The sequence below is a fragment of the Rhineura floridana genome, chromosome 8 (assembly GCF_030035675.1).
Source record: "Rhineura floridana isolate rRhiFlo1 chromosome 8, rRhiFlo1.hap2, whole genome shotgun sequence".
Lineage (NCBI taxonomy): Eukaryota > Metazoa > Chordata > Lepidosauria > Squamata > Rhineuridae > Rhineura > Rhineura floridana.
Window position 1 is genome coordinate 68,806,280 of NC_084487.1, and position 15,618 is coordinate 68,821,897.

A 15,618-nucleotide genomic window follows, 5' to 3' on the forward strand; every position below is an offset into this window, starting at 1 on the left:
ACATAGTATTCCAAGTGTGGTCACACCATTATGATACTGAAAGTTTTGTTTTAGTTCCCTTTCCTAATCCAGCTCCGCTTACCTGTGCGAAGCCTGGGTGAGCGGGGCTCAATTGCGGCTGAAGGCGAAGCCGCAGAGGCCATGTCGAAGAAGGGCAGTGTCGCGCGTCGCGCTGAACTGACGCGAGACATGCTGCACAGAGGGGGTGGAGCGTCAAGGGCTTATTTAAGCCAGTGCCGCCTCCTCCTCCTCCCTCTTGGCTCGCAACGACCACCCCGCCCTCCCTCTTTTATGGTGTGCCTACGGGGTCGCTTTGGGGATGAGTAGGAATTTTCATCCTGTCCACCCCTGTTGTTGGCGGGCAGGTTTTTTGCCTACTCCACACTCTGGAAGATGGAGGGAATTAGGTTAGGGGGTGTCATTGTCATGAACCTGTAATGGTCATGAGTTATTAGAAATCTGATGACAACACTTTGGTTCCAGTAAGGGACTCTGGGAGATGGTTATAGTCAGAAAGGACAGGCCTTGCCAATTTGCAAAGTTAAGTTTCATTTTCCCAGCTGAAGACGGTTAGAAGAAGCCTTAACAAGCTGCACCTGTTTATCTTTGTTGATTAGCCAGTGCCTGGCACCCAAGGTCATCCTTGGCCTATGCAGTTGGAAAACACCGTTGGGAGGGGGGCCTGAAGGCGCGAAAATGTGAGAAACATCGAGAAGAAAGTTACATCAGTCAATTCCTGATTGGTCAATTAATCTTGGACCGTTAGGATCTTTTTCCCTTAAGTATAGGGCTAGGGACCCACAGCCTTTGTTCTCTGTTCTCTGCCTATGCTGACTGGCACCAGAGTTCCAAACCTTTTCTGCCTTATGGTTCCTGGGGTTGCTTATGGGAAGGCAACCTATGTCTGGTTCCATTGCTTTATGCTGAACATCCATCTCTCTTAGGAGAGGTGCCACGCAACCAACTACCTCGTATGTAAGTAGTTAGGCGAGCTAGTTTATTATTTTCTTGTTGTGTGTATGAATTCTCTTGTAAGAACCTAAACCCCTGTTGGGTGAATGGTCTTAAAGGATTACTTGCTGCTATATGATATGTGCACTTATATATTTTAATAAAGCTACTTCTATTTAACCTGGTGTGTTCATTTGAGAGAAGGGGTGGTTCTAAATTCAGTGTTTTGACCCAACCTCAGTCACTCACTACCAAAGAGGGTTAAGAAGTTAAAAGCTTGGATTTTAAGTGTTAAACCAGAGGTGCCTGGCAAGGAGTGTAACTGTGACTCTTGCCTTTTAGGACCTTGGTTTTATATACCTTCTGGGCTCAGAGATCCCCTGGCTCTGAGTGGACCAGTATACAGGGGTGGTGGCAGCCTACCTTCTACCTTGCAGGGTTGTTGTGAGCGTACACAGCCTTGGCAAGGGTGAAGTAATAGCTTTTCGGTTCCAGTCTCATTTCCCTAAGGGTGGGGGTCTGAGCCTGATGCATGTTCCCGGGACCCTGAGGGTCGGGCGGGCATGACATGGCTGGCAGTGGTGAGGATCGAAGCCATTCCTGCTCTTAAGTGAACACGCTGTGTGAGATAAGTGCATTGCAGCAAGTTGTAAATTTTAAAGAGACTTCTGACACAATTGTTTGTTACTTTGGGTAGTAAGGTTAGTGCAGAATGTCGCAAAAGATAAAAACCAGATCTCAAAAGAATGGAGCCGAGGATGTGCTCCTGGCAGACACTGCGTTGCCTAGTCAGCTTGTTCAGCTGGAAGAAGGCGCTGCTGCTCTGTCGTTTATACCTCAGCCTTCTGTGGATGACAAGGAGTTCGTGTCTAAGCAAACTGAGGATAGCGAAGATGAGGAGGAATCAGATTTGGATGAGGAAGAGCTGCCTAGGAGCATGCAGCGCTACCTGGCTAAGCAAATGAAGCTGTTGTCCCTGCAGTTCAAGGCTATGGAGGAAGATCGCCGGAGTAGGGAAAGCTTTGCTCGTGAGATGCAACAACCGCGAGGAGGAAGACCAGACCTCCATAAAAAATCCTTTCCGACTTTTCGTGAGACAGATGACATTTTTACCTTCTTCCAAGTTTTTGCTCACTCTTGTAGAGATCAAGGTGTGCCTAAAAAGTACTGGATGAGTGCTTTACGCATTAATGCTGAAGGCGAGTTGAGAGAACTGTTGAACTCCTTGCCACTGGAGTATGCCGATGATTTTGACTACTTTTATGCTGTAGCCAAGTCTCACTTTGCGCTAACTTCAGAGGATTGTTTTCGGCATTTAGAAACAGACCAGAAGAAGTCTCGGGAAAGCTTCTCAGCCTTTGCTGCACGGATGGGCAGAAATGTGGAACGTTGGGCTGACACAGCCGAGGCTGTAACCCGAGAGGAGGTTTTAGATCTGTTTGCAAAAGAACTGTTTTACAGACGCCTCCCTCGAGATTTGATGGCTCTGGTCAGAGACCAGCAGCCCCGTTCTCTGACTGAAGCAGGCATGCTAGCAGATCGTATGTTTAAAAACAGAGCTGGAGAAAAGTATACTTTGTTTCGGAGACCGGAGTACGTTCCTGTGAAACCGCTGAGGCGAGAGACCGCAGGTATGCAGAAACCAGGGCAACCGGCGAAGGAAGAGAAAGGGGGGCCTGCTGGCTACTTCAAAGTGCCTTCCGCCCGGCCCGAGGCTGCATTGCAAGAGAAGCCCCGTGGAGAAATAATCTGCTTTAAATGTGGGCAAATTGGTCATAAGGCTAATTCCTGTTCTAAAACCTTGTCTAAGCCCAATCCTGCTGGAAGGAAGAACCCAAAGGTTGCTCCAGTTGCACGCGTGAGAGACTTAACGTCCCCTGGAGCGGAACCTCCTGAACTTTCTTCATGGTCGTCAGCCGAGGAGAATGAAGGAGCAGAATCGGATTTTGTATTTTCTGCCCCAAATTCACAAGACCGTCCTGAGACCCCTCGTGGACCAGTTAAAGCCCTGTCGGTGAGTGTTGTACAAAATATATCCGGGGGCCAAGAGGGAGAAGAAAAGGATGGTTTGCTGCAAGGGAGGGACTGTCCAGAACCTCTTTCATCGGAATGCAAGGAATGGGTTCAAACGCAGTTTTCAGAACCCATATATGTTAACTGTATTCAGGTCATGGGACGGGTAGATTCGGGCGCAGAGCTCTCCAGTGTTGCTGAACACTTGGTGAAACCAGAGCAATATGTCCCTGACTTACAAGTGACTGTCACGGCTTATGGACCCAGGGCTGTGCAAGCTCGTGTGGCCGAGCTAGTGCTTTCCTACAAGAATTGGACTGGGCGCCATAGAGTTCTAGTTCATTCAACCAACAGTTTGTGGGACGTTTTGATAGGAACAGACCTGCTCTTCCTGCACCATAAAGAGACTGAACGTAGGGCGGAGAGGGATGCTCTTGCTAAGTCTCAAGTTTTGTTAGACACCTGGAAAGGTAGTGGGAGAGAAGCTAAGGCTTTAAAGGAACGGGCTGTGTGCTTGCCTAAGCCACAGAAAGAAAGTTCGCTTTTGCAGCCCAGGGGAGGGGGGCTGATGGAATGTAAAGTGCCGCCTGTTGGCTCTCAAGGAACTAAGACCGTTCTAAAAAGGAAGGAAAGCCTTCAAGGTTGTAAAAGCAAAACAGAAGTTAACTCGGCTGGTTTATTACCAGCGAAGGAATCTGAGCCTCCTAATAGACATTTAATTATGGCCTGTACCAAGGCGTGTGAATTTGCAGAGGATTCTTTGGATTTGGTTACAGAGAGTCAACAAGCAGGGGGGATAACTGAAATTACCCTGCCCGAAGGTTTGACTCAGGAGCAACGAAGGCAATTAGTTCAAATCCTGATGGACTTTAAACCTATGTTTTCCAGTAAGCCTGGAAGAACTGACTTGGCTATTCATTCCATTAACACCGGGGATCATCCCCCTATGCAAGCTTCTCCGTACAGAGTTATAGGACGAAATGCAGAAGTGGTAGAGAGGGAAATCCAAGCTATGCTGGAAATGGGAGTTATTGAACCCTCTACTAGTCCCTGGTCCTCCCCTATTGTGCTAGTGGCTAAACGGGAAGCTAATGAAGTGCGTTTCTGTGTGGATTACAGGAAGCTGAACCAGATTTCCCAAGTGGATCCGTATCCTTTGCCTAGGATGGACCATTTAATAGAAAGACTGGGAGCAGCAAAATACATCACTACACTGGATTTAACTAAGGGATATTGGCAAGTGCCTCTAGATGGGGACGCTGCTGTGAAATCTGCTTTTGTCACGCATATGGGCTTGTTCCAGTTCAAGGTTCTCCCATTCGGACTTCGAAATGCCCCAGCCACGTTCATGAGGCTTATTAATTCTGTGATTAATGGCCTAGGTGAATTTTCTTGTGCGTATCTGGACGATCTGGCCATCTTTAGCCCTGACTGGAAGTCGCATTTGAACCATTTGAGAATTGTTTTACAGCGACTGCAGGCCGCTGGACTAACCATCAAAGCGCAGAAATGTCAATTTGGTCTGGGAGAAGTTGTGTATTTGGGACACAGGGTGGGGCAGGATTGTGTCAAACCCCTAGAGGCTAAGATCGAAGCTATTCAAAATTGGCCTGTCCCTAAGACCAAGAAACAGGTTCAATCTTTCTTGGGGTTAGCCGGCTATTACAGAAAATTTGCTCCACATTTTAGTAGTGTTGCTACCCCTCTAACTGAACTGTGCAAAAAGACTATGCCAATGCGTGTCATTTGGACTGATAAATGTCAAAGTGCTTTTGATGCTTTAAAGACGATGTTGATAAACTATCCTGTTTTGAAAGCTCCTGATTTTTCAAGCCCTTTTGTAGTTCAGACGGATGCCTCTAACTTTGGGCTTGGAGCTGCTTTGCTCCAGGAAGATGCTGCTGGAGAATTGCACCCTATTGCATACATTAGTAAGAAATTGCTTCCAAGAGAGCGCAATTTGGCTACCATTGAAAAGGAGTGTCTTGCTTTGGTTTGGGCTCTTGATAAGTTACGCCCGTACCTATGGGGACGTCATTTTCAATTGCAGACAGACCATTCTCCTTTGTGTTGGTTGAACAGGATGAAAAACTCCAACCAAAAATTGTTACGTTGGAGTCTGGCCCTCCAAGATTTTGATTTTACAATTCAGTTCATAAAGGGGCGTGATAATATAGTAGCTGATGCTCTATCTCGCCTATCTGTTCCAGTTGATTGATATTTGATTCATGCCTATTCCACTGACTGATTTCCCGGCTCTGATGACCTCTGGACCGTTTTTAGACCTTGTTTTACTCTTTTACGCTTTTAACATGTTTTATGGACTTTTTAAAGATTTTACGGCTTATGACCTTTTTTGAACTTGGACCAGTTTTGGATCACCCCATTTTTTATTCTATTTTTTTTTTTATTATTTTTTTTTTGATAATAAAGTTTTCTTTTTTTTTGGGTGTTTTAGGGGTCCCTTATTTCTTTTTTTTTTTCTCCTTTATTGTTTGTTATGTTGTAACTTTGAACTTAATTAGAAGGCATAAGACAAGAAGTAGCTCACTTGCTTAAAATGTATTAAATTGTTTTTTCTTCTCTTTTTTATATGCTGTATTGTAATGTTGATGGAATTTTTTTTTTCTGATTGTTCCCTTATTCCTGGTTGCTGTGGCGATGACGCAGAACTATTCAGAGTTCTGACATCATCTTCCCAAAAAGGGGCGTGTCATGAACCTGTAATGGTCATGAGTTATTAGAAATCTGATGACAACACTTTGGTTCCAGTAAGGGACTCTGGGAGATGGTTATAGTCAGAAAGGACAGGCCTTGCCAATTTGCAAAGTTAAGTTTCATTTTCCCAGCTGAAGACGGTTAGAAGAAGCCTTAACAAGCTGCACCTGTTTATCTTTGTTGATTAGCCAGTGCCTGGCACCCAAGGTCATCCTTGGCCTATGCAGTTGGAAAACACCGTTGGGAGGGGGGCCTGAAGGCGCGAAAATGTGAGAAACATCGAGAAGAAAGTTACATCAGTCAATTCCTGATTGGTCAATTAATCTTGGACCGTTAGGATCTTTTTCCCTTAAGTATAGGGCTAGGGACCCACAGCCTTTGTTCTCTGTTCTCTGCCTATGCTGACTGGCACCAGAGTTCCAAACCTTTTCTGCCTTATGGTTCCTGGGGTTGCTTATGGGAAGGCAACCTATGTCTGGTTCCATTGCTTTATGCTGAACATCCATCTCTCTTAGGAGAGGTGCCACGCAACCAACTACCTCGTATGTAAGTAGTTAGGCGAGCTAGTTTATTATTTTCTTGTTGTGTGTATGAATTCTCTTGTAAGAACCTAAACCCCTGTTGGGTGAATGGTCTTAAAGGATTACTTGCTGCTATATGATATGTGCACTTATATATTTTAATAAAGCTACTTCTATTTAACCTGGTGTGTTCATTTGAGAGAAGGGGTGGTTCTAAATTCAGTGTTTTGACCCAACCTCAGTCACTCACTACCAAAGAGGGTTAAGAAGTTAAAAGCTTGGATTTTAAGTGTTAAACCAGAGGTGCCTGGCAAGGAGTGTAACTGTGACTCTTGCCTTTTAGGACCTTGGTTTTATATACCTTCTGGGCTCAGAGATCCCCTGGCTCTGAGTGGACCAGTATACAGGGGTGGTGGCAGCCTACCTTCTACCTTGCAGGGTTGTTGTGAGCGTACACAGCCTTGGCAAGGGTGAAGTAATAGCTTTTCGGTTCCAGTCTCATTTCCCTAAGGGTGGGGGTCTGAGCCTGATGCATGTTCCCGGGACCCTGAGGGTCGGGCGGGCATGACAGTCATGATTAATAGGTTAATTTGGCTAATTTGGCTAATTTGGTTTTAAATCGATGCCTACTGGGCAAGTTGGGGACAGGATTCGGAAAGGTGCGGGAAGGGGAATAGGTAAAGACAGCTAGGTGGCCCCCTTAGGCACCTTTGGAGGTGATTGGTGGTTTCGGAGGCCTGTCCTCAGGGTTTTACGGTCCAAGGGCAGGATATGGGCTGCTTTTGGGGCCATTCTTACCTCATCCACCCGAGGGTTCTATGGCCCCGGGGAGTTGGTGACGTGGGAAGGCCCCCCTACTCACCCACAAGGTGTGGCCAGGGCAAGGGGTAAGCAAAAAGAGCTTGCCCTTTGACCCAGCAGGGGCTGGTCGCCCTAAAGCTGTAGGGCAAGCTGCTTGCCTATAGTTAGTTCCCGCACTTAGTTTTCACCTCTGCAGGTCGCTTTAAAGTTTGGTTATAGTTTAATAAAGTGGCCCTTTGTTCAACCATAGCTGCTATTGTCCGCGTATTATTTCGCCCATCGACTGCAGATGATACCTAGCATGAAATCCACCTTTTTGTAGCTATTGCACACTGGGCCAATGTTTTAGTTTTCATTATTTTAGATTTTAGCAATCTAACACATCCAAAATAGCTCTTATTGTTTATCTCAAGATTGTGAAAAAGTTATTCACATTGTACTGTTGTAACTTTTGAGTAATTCTGTTGATTTCATCACTACTCTTACTGAGGTCAGTGGTACTGCCACATTGAGAACACAATAACCACGCCAGTGATGTTGCAATTTTTAAACACAGAAATATATTTATTTCAATTATATTGTTTCAACATTGTCTATTATTTAAGGTACCAATTACTATACTGTCTCATAGTCCATCACCATCTACATTGTATCATTGAGCTGATTCATATATTACCATGTGACTATCACTAAAAAAACTACTTCCATTTGCAGATCTCTGTATCGCAGTTGTATCACTGGCAAGTAGGAACCAAGGGTTGCCTAGATTATGTGGCTAATTCTCACACTAGATGTACCTCCATCTGTAAACATTGGCCCTGGAACCAACCATGCAATATGAATTATTCAATTCGTGCATGCCACACATGAGAAGTGGAGCCCTTTAGAAATACTGTTTTGGCAACTATCACATCACCATAATAATTCTTAGGCCTTAGAAAAGCACCAATTCCTAAATGCTTATTTATATGCTTATCCTCTGATAGAACTTCAGACTAGTGATAAATGAGATGTGGAACTACAGCAAAAGCCAACTAAGTGTCTTCTAAATCCAGTGGCAGGTCCTATAACAAGATAAAGCTGATATTTGTGGGTAATACATGTTTTTGTCAACCACTGACTAAACTGTGGTAGTTGACTGAATCCTTCTAAGTTATTTTAGAAGACATGGCAAAGACAAGGTGCTGGCCTGAAGAATGTATTCATTATGCAATGATATATTAGCAATATATTCAAAAGAATGTGTGGAGCTCAAACTGTATAGGCAAAACATGCTGTCCCTGTGCCAAATGTCCTTGGGGTGTGCGAGCCCCACTTTTCCTCTCTTGACAATCACATATTCAGTGACCTGGCTGCAAGGAAATCCTTATCACATTCAATTGAACACAATTAGAATCCTTCCTTCAGCTGGGGACCCTGATTGCACTGGGTTCCCATGTGCTGGGAGGATTCTAACTGCATTCAGCTGAACAGAATTAGAATCTCCCTCCAGGCCTTCTTGCTGAACACACAAAGGTAGGGAGAGGAAGAATTAGGGTTGGTGCATGTGTACAGCCATGCCTCCCCTACCCAGTTTCTGCCCCTACACATTCTTTTGATCACCTGAAGACAGCTATAGTATATGCAGGTTCTGTTTAGATGTTATAAGATGCATACCAAGATCTAGGGATGGAAAGATCTGTCTGTTTCAGTTCTCTCTGTTTGTCATTTTCCCAGTGTTAAATTCAGTTCTCTACATTTCTGCAGCAATCTGCGTTTTTTTAAAAAAAAATCCTCATGAAAATTCTCCACCATTTTAGTGTGAATTTCTCCAAATAAACACATTTTTGTAGGCAGTTTGGACAAAGGTACACATTTTTGCAAGCCATTTCTCGTCAGTTCATGCCTTTTTGCATGTTATTTTCACTCATGTATTCATTTTTATGCACACCTTCCCCTAATATATGCATTTTTGTAAATGTTGTTTAGTTGGCAAACCGCATCCCAAAATTCTAATAAATGCGAATTTCTAAGGATGGGTGTGTTTTGGGTCTCATATTGTTTCAGAAAGTGCAAATTTGATAAATTCTGCTTAAAATGCGAACTAAATATAAATTCTCACCCATTCCTACCAGGATCACACATGCTTTGATTTAGGGCTTAAATTGTGCTCTGTGGATGTGCAGAAAAATGTAAGCTGGGGTGAAGTTTAGCCTCACAGTTCACAAAAGACTGCCCCAATGGGATGTAACTGTTATAGTTCTGGCTTTGCTGTATTGAAAAGGAGAGCTCCTAAGCAAGCTCATTTGGAACAAATGTAGAGTGCTCCAGATTGAAGAAGTGGGGAAGAGGATGATGACCTCAATGACAATGACCTCAGCTTAGGCTGGCAGCCTAACTAGAACCCAATCTGGACAGGGTTAACTTGGCTACAGTCATCTATGTTCTGGTAACCTCAGTATTGCAATGCATTTTACATGGGGCTGCCTTTGAAAGTGGTTTGGAAGCTTCAATTAGTGCAGAATGTGGCTACTTGACTGTTGACAGATTTGAGGCGAACAGATCATATAACACTAATTCATTGCCTGTACACTTCTGAGCCCAATTCAAAGCGCTGGCTTTGACCTATAAAGCTCTTTACAGCTCAGGACCCCAATATCTTCTGGAATGCCTCTCCCAATATGAATCTACTCAAACCCTTAGATCTTCTTCTGAGGCCCTTCTCCAGGTTTCCCCTCCGAGGGAGGCTCAAACCATGATGACAAAGGGAGATATTATTTTCAGTTGTGGGGTTCTGGTTAGTGGAATGTTTTCCCCAGCGAGGTCCACCTGGCATCTTCAATGTCATATTTTTGGTGCCAGGTAAAGACTTATATTTTCTCCCAGGCATTTGATAGATTGACATGATGTTTTTGTTATTAGTGTGCTTCCAAGCTTCTTGTGGCTGTTATAGAATCATAGAACAGTAGAGTGGGAAGGGGCCTATAAGGCCGTTGAGTCCAATCCTCTGTTCAATGTAGGAATCCAAATCAAAACATTCCTGACAGGTGGCTGCCAGTTGCCTCTTGAATGACTCTAGTATTGGAGAGCCCACCACCTCCCTAGGTAATTGGTTCCATTGTTGTACCACTTTAATAATTAGGAAGTTTTTCCTGATGTTCATTTGAAAGCTGGCTTTCTCTAACTTGAGTCTATTATTCCGTGTCCTGCATTCTGGGATGAATGAGAAGAGATCCTGGCCCTGGGGGTTGTTTCTTCTGTGTTATGGTTTTATGTGTTTATAATGTGCTGTAAGTTGTTTGGAGACCTTTGGGTAACAAGCAACTAACAAGTCTAAATAACAAAAACAAAAACGATAATAATAATATTGGGAAAGAGAGGCATGAAGAATCTGAAGTTGCCTCTCCAACGCCTGTCTTGCGACAGTTTTCAAAGGCCATGGTGAGAGGATCTTAGGAATATAGGAAGCCTGATACTATACTTTACAGACTCTTAATGGAAGCTTCCCCAACAAAAGAAGTGATTGAACAGGATTCAATAACAGTAGTAGTCTAACAGTAGTGGTCTAATGAGTGGCAGTGCACTTACCTTCCAAAATATCACCCCATAATTGAGGGATGAGGAACCTCCAGCCAATGGGCCTAATTTGGCCCACAAGGCCATTTCCCCCAAAGCACAATCACCTGCCCCACTTGTGACATTATATGTGATGTCAGGTGAGAAGCAGGCAAACTGCTTGGAAATGCCCTTCAAGGACAATGTCTCTCAACACCCAACAGCTGATGAGCACGAGAAATAGCACTTCAAAACCAGCTAGATACACACTTCAAACACATTGGCATAAACTGTTTTATTTAGAAGGAGAAAATGTAATTGTGAAAAATTAGGCAGAGAATATTTTATTGGAAGGGAGGAAAAGGACACATTTTTAAAAGCTTAATTTTCTAATGGATACAGTCTACAGTTAACTAGGAACCTTTCATTTTAAATGCATGGGAGCTGCCCATAATATGTTTTGCACATCTTAGTAGGAGATTGCATGCATTTTTCTATTTTCTATTTTCATTTTGTTTTTTCTCCCTTTCCAGTATTGCTATGAGCTCAGGACTGTGAAAAACCGAAGGTCAGGAACAGACAGCCTTTTTGGGTCAGTAGTCAGTGAACTGCCCTTTCTGAACCAAATTCTTGGAGGATGACAAATTGCAAACATACTGCACACAACAAAAATAATTTGTCAAGCTAAATATTGTTGCCAGCATTTTATTGTCTGAGACATTTCAAGGGCATTTCCAGATAACTTCAGTGTTTATCAGACACTTATGTTGCAGCTCTTACAACATCTCTCATGAGTCGTCTGTAATCCAGTTTTTGTTGCCACTAGTGTTTTCTTCCTGAATATCCTTAAATGTTGTGTGAGCTGCTAAAAAAACAAAAAACACCCTCTGGTATTCATTGCAGAAAGCAATATACTATCCTGTCACCATCCAAGGTGCACTTAAGCATCTGGTCCCACTGACCTCACTCTGATGTTGTCATTCTGACTGTACGTATACATTGTTGTTCATGGAAGGCTCAGAGCAGCTGGCTTACATGTGGTTCTCAGTACTTTACCATCCAGCCAGTATTTTACACTCCTTGGAAAAAATTCAGGATATAAATAAATCTGCCTGCTATTTCTTCTGTGATACAAGTCTGGGGTGCTCTGATTTAGCTCTTTGATCTTTTTCTATAGCACTGCGCTGTAAAAGGGAGTCAAAGGTGTACTAAAGAATGATAAGGAGATTGCAGAGAAGCTAAATGAATTTTTTGCATCTGTTTTCACAGTGGAAGATATAGGGCAGATCCCTGAACCTGAACTAACATTTGCAGGAAGGGATTCTGAAGAACTGAGACAAATAGTGGCAATGAGAGAGGACGTCCTAGGCTTAATAGACAATATAAAAACTGACAAATCACTGAGCCCGGATGGCAGCCACCCGAGAGTTCTAAAAGAACTCAAATGTGAAATTGCTGATCTGCTAACTAAAATATGTAACTTGTCCCTCAGGTCCTCCTCCGTGCCTGAGGACTGGAAAGTGGCAAATGTAACGCCAATCTTCAAAAAGGGATCCAGGGGGGATCCTGGAAATTACAGGCCAGTTAGCTTAACTTCTGTCCCTGGAAAACTGGTAGAAAGTATTATTAAAGCTAGATTAACTAAACACATAGAAGAATAAGCCTTGCTGAAGCAGAGCCAGCATGGCTTCTGCAAGGGAAAGTTCTGTCTCAGTAACCTATTAGAATTCTTTGAGAGTGTCAACAAGCATATAGACAGAGGTGATCCAGTGGACATAGTAGACTTTCAAAAAGCTTTTGACAAGGTACCTCACCAAGACTTCGGAGGAAGCTTAGCAGTCATGGAATAAGAGGAGAGGTCCTCTTGTGGATAAGGAATTGGTTAAGAAGCAGAAAGCAGAGAGTAGGAATAAATGGATGGTTCTCCCAATGGAGGGCTGTAGAAAGTGGAGTCCCTCAAGGATCAGTATTGGGACCTGTACTTTTCAATTTGTTCATTAATGACCTAGAATTAGGAGTGAGCAGTGAAGTGGCCAATTTTACTCACGACACTAAATTGTTCAGGGTTGTTAAAACAAAAAGGGATTGCGAAGAGCTCCAAAAAGACCTCTCCAAACTGAGTGAATGGGCGGAAAAATGGCAAATGCAATTCAATATAAACAAGTGTAAAATTATGCATATTGGAGCAAAAAATCTTAATTTCACATATACGCTCATGGGGTCTGAACTGGTGGTGACCGACCAGGAGAGAGACCTCAAGGTTGTAGTGGACAGCATGACGAAAATGTCAACCCAGTGTGCAGCAGCTGTGAAAAAGGCAAATTCCATGCTAGGGATAATTAGGAAAGGTATTGAAAAGAAAACAGCCGATATCATAATGCCGTTGTATAAATCTATGGTGCGGCCACATTTGGAATACTGTGTACAGTTCTGGTCGCCTCATCTCAAAAAGGATATTATAAAGTTGGAAAGATTCAAAAGAGGGCAACCAGAATGATCAAGGGGATGGAGCGACTCGCTTATGAGGAAAGGTTGCAGCATTTGGGGCTTTTTAGTTTAGAGAAAAGGCGGGTCAGAGGAGACATGATAGAAGTGTATAAAATTATGCATGGCATTGAGAAAGTGGATAGAGAAAAGTTCTTCTCCCTCTCTCATAATACTAGAACTCGTGGACATTCAAAGAAGCTGAACGTTGGAAGATTCAGGACAGACAAAAGGAAGTACTTCTTTACTCAGCGCATAGTTAAACTATGGAATTTGCTCCCACAAGATGCAGTAATGGCCACCAGCTTGGATGGCTTTAAAAGAAGATTAGACAAGTTCATGGAGGACAGGGCTATCAATGGCTACTAGCCGTGATGGCTGTGCTCTGCCACCCTAGTCAGAGGCAGCATGCTTCTGAAAACCAGTTGCCGGAAACCTCAGGAGGGGAGAGTGTTCTTGCACTCGGGTCCTGCTTGCGGGCTTCCCCCAGGCACCTGGTTGGCCACTGTGAGAACAGGATGCTGGACTAGATGGGCCACTGGCCTGATCCAGTAGGCTCTTCTTATGTTCTCAAAACTTCATATAAAATGTATATGAACACAAATTATAAATACCCACTTAATTTCTTTAAAAGCCTTTTCAAAATGTTTTATCCAGCCAAACTCAATGTTTCAATTGGGGTTGAGTAATTGTGCTTCATTGCACTGTATTAGGCAGTCCCTCCCCCTCCAGAATTATTAGTATAGAGAAAACCATGCATCTCTTCATTTTCATAGTCTGATCCTATTAAGCTGTTTCAGCATACCTAATAATAAGAGGCAGAGCCAGCTAGCTCTGGTTCTGTCAATAGCTTCACCTTGGTCACTTAAAAAAATATTTAGAAATACGCTCAGTCCAGTCAAGGGAAGAAATGCACTCAGTTCATCATAGGCTTGTTAGCAATCTGTGTTCATATGAAGCATTTGGGCAACATATTACAGATGCACAGTAACCTACATCCTGTCTATCTGGAAGAGTTGTATGAATCAACTGGTAGCCTTTTTCATTTCCTTTTTTTGTTATTTGTTTGAACTATAAGAATTCTCTCTTTATTTGAGGCCAACACCCTCCACTGGAGGTGAGTTTATACACTGACCACCCATCTAATTCCGTTTACAAAGTTACCATCTGGTGTGCCAGGGTAAGGACTCTGCAGAGGACCCCAAGGACATTACAATATTTCCCAAAGCCCTGTACAACTCTAGCCATTTTGTGATACTGATGACGTATGGGATAAGAATGGGTCATAATCCTGTAGGAAGCCTACATGAGCAAATGCATTCAGCTAAGTGAGGGTTATTCCCAAGTAGATAGGTGTAGAAATTGTCTGTACATAGGGCTGTGTCTGTGTTTGCTTTGATGTGCTCTCATAAAACCTCACTTCCTCTCTCTACAGTTCCTCTCTGTCTACCTGGTGTTTAGTTTTTTGAAATGGGAATTCTGTGCCTTGCTTAGACCATAATTACTTGTTAACATCATTTTAACAATGTCTTCAAAATTGACGGTAAAGAAATACTGGTGATGAAGGAAATTCCTATTAGACTTCTACGTAAGAGAAAAGAATATGCTTTCTTCACAGAAAAACTCAAACAATGTAAAATTCAATTTAGATGGGATGTTCCAGAGGGAGTGATCTTTACATTTAGACAACAGAAGTATCGACTGAATACTGTTCAAAAAGCAAGGGATTTCTTGAGAAAAGCCTCAAAAGACATGGAAGAAGACAAATTTTCAAAGACATGGATATAATTCCTGGGAAACAAAGTCAACAGAAACAGGTAGAGGAAGAAAAGGATGATGATGAATTAAAGGGAGCAACAGGTACAGATTTTTCTAAAATATATGCCTAAAAATGGATTACAAATTTCTAACTTGGAATATAAATGGAGCTAATATGTCGCAGAAGAGAAAGAAAGTATTTCATTATTTGAAAAAATTAAAATTGGATATAATTTGTTTACAAGAAACTCATATTAAGAAGAAAGATTCTAAATATTTGATCTGTAAAAATTTGGGTGAAGAATTTATTTCGGCAGGATCTAAAAAAAAAAATGGTGTTGTTCTTTATATTAACTCACAGTTGTCTCCTAAACTGATATTATTGGATGATAGTGGCAGATTTGTGGGAGTCGAAATCACCATACAGGGTACAAAAATTTTGATAGTGGGCATTTATGCCCCTAATGAAGATAAAACAAGGTTTTATACAGGACTCATGGAAAAATTATCAGAGTTTGCATATGATCATTGGTGTGTCATGGGTGATTGGAATGGGGTAATTTCACCAAAAATGGATAGACTTTCTGAGAAAAATATTAAAGAGACACAGGGCAAACTGCCGAAGATCTGCTTTGAATTGATGGAAAATTTAGAATTGGTGGATGCTTGGAGATATATAAATGACAATGCAAAGGAATTTACTTACTTTTCAGAAAGATATAAAACATTTTCGAGGATTGATATGATTTGGATGTCTAAAAATTTAGTGAAAGACATTTCCAAGATGGATGCATTACCAAAAACTTTTTCGGATCATAACCCTGTGATATTGATTTTT

General features: G+C 42.6%; 1 long non-coding RNA gene across 1 annotated transcript in view; it reads left to right on the plus strand.

Moving 5' to 3' along the window:
• The window catches only part of LOC133390661 (uncharacterized), a 36,751-nt gene extending 25,118 nt beyond the window's left edge, over positions 1–11,633 (plus strand). Inside the window, exon 3 of the long non-coding RNA XR_009764444.1 lies at positions 11,072–11,633. This is a non-coding gene — a long non-coding RNA (uncharacterized LOC133390661). The remainder of the gene's footprint in view (positions 1–11,071) is intronic.
• Positions 11,634–15,618: the final 3,985 nt, after the last annotated feature.